The sequence below is a fragment of the Perna viridis genome, chromosome 8 (genome assembly GCF_037379345.1).
Source record: "Perna viridis isolate PV_CMFRI_1.1 ecotype Kerala chromosome 8, ASM3737934v1, whole genome shotgun sequence".
NCBI lineage: Eukaryota > Metazoa > Mollusca > Bivalvia > Mytilida > Mytilidae > Perna > Perna viridis.
Genome location: NC_142452.1, coordinates 20827973 through 20834010, shown reverse-complemented (window position 1 = coordinate 20834010; position 6038 = coordinate 20827973).

Sequence of the window (6038 nt, the reverse complement as noted above, 5' to 3'; positions counted from 1 at the left end):
CGCTATTGTTCATCGCTGATGCCCATCATGAACACATTATCAAGAAACGTCATCTGACAGTACTAAAACAGGTATTACACATTCTGCACCTGTCAAAAAAAATTATCGAGAATGTAGCTACAACACTGATTTTGATACACTTAGAAGTGCATTGTTGTGCACAGATACGTTTTCACTCTCCTCCGAATAGAACACAAAACGACACTATGGCATAGTTGCTGCAAAGGCATGTTGAAAAGACAGTGGCGGATCCAGAGGAGGGTGCAGGGGTTTGGCACCCCATTTTCATAGGATATGTTCATGTGTAAAATTTACTAAAAAATGGCAAATAATGTACTAGCACCTCCTTTTTTCTGATATACCCCGGCTGGCACCCCTCCTTTACAAAGTGTGTGAATCCTTAATGGCTGTTCGTATGACCAAAATATATACGCAGGTATACAGCGTATCTAAACCTAGTTACATATATTGTTACACATTAAAATAATGCATAGGTAAATAAAATCCGTATAGCTGTCAAGCCAGTCAAGTATGGGTAGACTTTGAAGTTCATTGCTATTGGAGCATATCAACAGAGAAAAGGTAACGTATGTTGATCAAGTTGACAACCCTTTTGAACCTCTTATTAGAAGAGCAAAAATATCGTTCATAAGCTTAAAATTTAAAAAAAAATGAATATATTTCTGTCATTTTCAACAGTGACAGTTGTAAATTAATATTGCGATCCTGTTGCTTTTGCGAAAAATGCGACAGGCTTCAAATCGTAATAATTTAAACTTCAAAAAACGTATTTTGGATGAAACAATAAGGCACGGAACATACTTTATTGAACCAACTGTGGAAAGGGAGTTAAATAAGCCGAGTTTGGATGAAGTTACAGCTTCACTTGCAGTAATCTCCCTTTGATTACTCACGGCTTATCCCTGTCAAAAAAGAACCCTGTTAAAAAAAACACATCGACTTGCGATGGAAGAAAGTTTGTTAAGGAAGTGATATATTACCTTGCTTGCCAATTCATAGTTTTCGAGGAAAAGTCCGAGTGTCATGCTTGGAAAATGATGAAACTCCCGAGCTTTTCAAATGAAAAGGTGGAGGGTTGGAGGGTCAAGAAAATTTAGTACTGATAATTTTAACACTTTCGAACCATTAGGCACAAACCATTTTCTTGCTTGATGGGTTGGGGCCTGGGATTTTATGTTGAGTTATACATTTTTTTTTCACGGAATCTCGAAAAAAAAATTATTCAGCAGCAGCAGCATGAGTTACAAAAATAATATTTGAAAATCTATATTGTTCAATAATGGTGAAAATAATGTCTTAGTGTTGTCAGACCACTTTAGGCCACACTCATGCAGCCATCTGGCTACGTGCACTTGGTTATATCAATGGTCGGTTACTATAAGATTTGAATACTGCACCCACCCTCCAAAACTTGAAGGAGGTACACCTAGGGTAAGGGACATAACTCTTGAAATCAGTGATATGTTTGTATCATATTCAATTTCACCAAAGCCTATCAAGCTTTCCTTTGAAACAGAATGAAATCAGCTAAGTTACTTTGATGCTTGCACGAGATTGATTTAAATTGCTGAATATAAAAGTTCCAATAATTTGTAAGAGTTGTGTCCTTTACCTCATGTCTAATTCCATAAAGCAATTAATTTCGGATGCTACAGGCTGCACATGCAGTAGTACTTTGACATTTATTGAATGTAGTGTTTGGAAACAAACGAAACAGAGTTCTGAATATGTATCCAAATTAATTTAAAATGACAGTCATTCACTAAAATGGAATTATGGAGTGTATTCACTTTTCTATCCTGTGCATGCAAGTACCGAACAGGTTATCTCAAAATGGAATTCATCCCCTGCAGGACAGGTCATTTTAAAAAAGGAATTCACGTCTGCATCAAGGTTTTAAGCAAAGTACAATTAATATAATTCTGATATTTTGCCGATGATCTATGATAAGCATACTTGTTATTGCATCCATAAACTCGTTTTATTCGAGGACGAAATCAAAGAATGTATATGAAGTCTAAAATCAAAGAATGTATATAAGTCTATAAATTACAGCTTGTGCACCTTTTGGGGTACACTCGTGTCAATTGTGCCTGGACTGGTCATACCATACCATACATAAAGATTACGAGGAAATGCAACGCATCCTTTATACCGAATAATGTTAACAAAGTGGGATAAAAATCATGCAAGATTCCGTTCTTCCTTTTGAATGAAGCCCGTCATAAAGTCAGTCTCATAAGGGTTAGAACCTCCCCTGCAACGAAATGTTGATTATTGAAAAAAACATGTCCACCACACTCCGGAATATATCTCCTCATCAGTGGCGGACCTTGAAATTAAAAAAAAAAAAAACATCAAAAATACACTGTCACTAATGTTCCTCTTGAAATAAAATTGAAATGTCAAGGTTTGAACCTGGTCAATACCGAAAACATTTGATATATCTCAGATTTTACAGGTAAACTTTTTTTACGGTGTAGGAACTTTCTGAAAAAGAGAAATCTACAAGTGAAGGAGTACATTTCATTTCCATGGTAATTAAACGTCGGTGTTACACATGCAGGGTTCTGTTTTAAGCTCTGTTTTTATATCTTATTTTCTGACGACAGGTTTATGATTGACTTACGATACATCAGTGGACCATGTTGCTAACAATCATGCTAGATGGTCAATCATCCCCGTGCAGGTCCGGGTGTTAAAAGAATAGGCCTGCAGCAGCGCTAAGCTTGTCGTAAAAGGCGACTAAATAGTGCTCAGAACCCTAACCGGGGGCTAGGGCGCTCTGCCCACAGAGCAACTGGGATGTGTGCCCCAGGTGGTGGAATGGGGTACCCCTGGCGTGTTACATGCTGGGGTTGTCAGGCTATAATACGACCGCAAACCATAGTGGTGCACCGTGTTGGGAAAGATGCCACGTTCCTCTCACGTTAAAGAACCCTACTGTGATATTCTCCCGGAGTAGGAACCATAGGGCTCCGCCACAGGAGGCTAAATTGCCCGCCCCTACCCACCTCTCCCAATTTCCAGTGGCAATCAAATGTTTTCGACCCTATTATCCTTGTGTCCCATCCCCTTTTCATTTCATCATCATTTCATGTTCATTTTATCATCAATTTCATGTTCATCGTCTGAATATAGCTGAAATATTGCTGCTCGGACGTTAAACCCCAACAAACAAACAAAAAACAAACGATGGTCAATCTAAACAAAATATAGACGTTGACGAAAAGGCATTTAAACTGCAGGTGAGGGTTATATCATTTACACGAACCTTCTTCGTCAGTTACAAATAAAAAATGTTGTTTTTTACAAGATGATGGTAAAATAGTAACTTGACTGGTCTGTTACTGCAGTAAGGATGCTACTCTTACCTACAAAATTAAGAAGAGAGAAGCAAAATAACCTGCAAGGGCTGGCTTGAAAAACATGGTCACCCAATTTTACAAAAATAGAATATTGCTTATCTATTTTTGTAAAATTGGGTGGCCATGTTTTTTCTTGGATAAAACGCTCTCACCTATAGGGAACATTCATATCAGTTTTCAATTAATTCTATCCTGTTTCTGAATAGATTTTTTTTTATTGTAATAACATTTAAAAAAGAAAAAAATATGTCGATGAAGGGCAATGGTTCTAACATGGCTTAACAACTTAATTAACGCGAACATTTGACTACATGTAGAAGACTTTCACCCAGTCAGAATTTAGCTAAACTTAACGGTTTTGGAGAAAATTCTTCTGTCTGATCCCTATATTCTATTTTAGTAATGGCGGCCATATTTTTCGACTCCCCGAATCCCCACATTATTTCCATGCAAAATACCCTAAGGAACATTGTTAACAACGACGACGGACGGCGGAGTCAAATGATGGCAATAGCTGAGTTAAAAAGCGGCTTTGTTTTTTTAATCAAATGACTGAAGGAAAAGTTATAAGAATATATCACAAGGTATTTCATAGACTACTAACTATATTATTAACGTAATAAAAACAACTTTTTAAACAAATTCAGAATACAACGGGCATTCTAATTCACAAATACCATTACTGAAACCGGGAACTTCGATGTATTTAAAATTATTTTTTATTATCGTTGTAACATCTTAAAAAGTTTTTGATGAATTTTGTTTGTATTTTGTATTTTATTAAAACAATTCTTTTTTTGCTTTTCTTTACATTGCCTGAAAATAGCTGAAACATTGCTGCTCGGGCGTTGAACCATAATAATCAATAATCAATCAATCTTTACATTTCATGTTTTATCTCGGTGTCAAATTAGTATGTACTTTTGACAATAATTGTCTGTTTTACCAGTCTGATCTTCATTCTTGGAATATATTTTACTTGATTACTATTCGAAGCTTGGTTCTATTATTGATTACTCAATAATAAAGCCAAGTTTCAAATGGTAGTCAATAGAATATGTTCCAAGGGTGAAGACCAGACAGGGAAAACAGAAACACACGAAACAAACAAATAGCATGTAAAGAAAAAAACAACCTGGACTCCACAAAAAAACCGAGAGTATGGACCAGGTGCCACGGTAAGGTTAGCGTCCTTTTCTTTTCTATGAACACCCGTCGAAGCTCATAAAATGTCACGTCCAGGGTAGACGAAAGAGGAAAGAAAAACTATGACACGGTGAACAAATCGGTTCTCATGGTTAACTCGGTAAATATCATCTTATAGCACAATTTATGGTATGTTGTAGAGAAGGTTATAAGTCGAATTACTTATGCTTTATCCTATTCTCGCTGTTGTATTGACATTAACATTCAGACATAAATGTTAAAACTCAATAAAACATATGTCAATATATCTTTTGAAGTTGCATGCTATGTGAATGGTTCATGATTCAGGTCTTACCGCCTGCTTTAAGATCATTGTAGGTTTTATTAGATTGTTTTTATACATTTTTACAAAATAAAAAAAATTAAAATTGATATATCTTAAATGTTAATCTTCTGTAAAAGGTAGAGTGTTCATCTTTAACTGCCTGTAAAATTGTGGAAAATGATAGAAATCGTGGTAAAATGTGTTCACATCTATGATATGCATAGGGCGAAGTGTCTTTGTATTTCGTGACGAACTGCTCATTGAAATCAATCACGTATTACTCCACATCCTAAATGTAAATGGTAATAATTTTGACAGACAACGTTGCATTTTTTGTAGTAGAAGTTGCAGTTTTTTGTAATTGTTGAAAAAGTTACCAAAATGAACTGTAAGACATCTAATCAGTGGTTCACGATCCTTAACATGCTGTTATACTTGACATACATGTATATTATTATTTCATTTAATTCTTTTGCTTGACAATGTGACGGGGTGCTAACGATGACAGCATGATACCATTTACATCTGATTTTTTTTTGCGGTCTTATAAAAATCATAAAAACAGACCAACTAACAACTCGTAGCTATATGTCCCAGGCCGCAAAAAAAGGTTGATGGGCAAAGTCCCAAAACTCCAACTTGTAAAATTTGTCGAATCAAAGTGGCGGCACAATATAATCGACTACAAATATATGGTAACGAACAATCATACAAAACTGGAACAAAATTCTTTGAGCGGTATCCGAGACGTTGTGTCAACTTAGTTTTCCTATACTGCATGTGCATATACAATTTCAGCAAAGACCAATAACTCCTGTAAAATTTGTCGAATCAAAATGGCGGTGTAATATGACCAACTACGAAATTCGAACAAAATCCCCGCGTTACGACGGGGGACAAAAATATTTAACCATGATATTTTGATGTCCAACCTTGTGATATAATTTCATAGGGATCTATACGCATATATACATGATTAAATAAAATGCATGCTTTTTGCCCCTTTTTTAATTCCCATTCCAAAAATGGGTGCATTTATAACCAAGAAAAAACAACCAAAACATTCATTGTATTGTTATATAAAACCTTGTGGCGCAGTGTCATAGAGAGTCATCTTGTTTAACACAAGTTACTGTCCGGATTTTAGGAAAAGACTGGTCTCTGGCACCTCTTGTCCT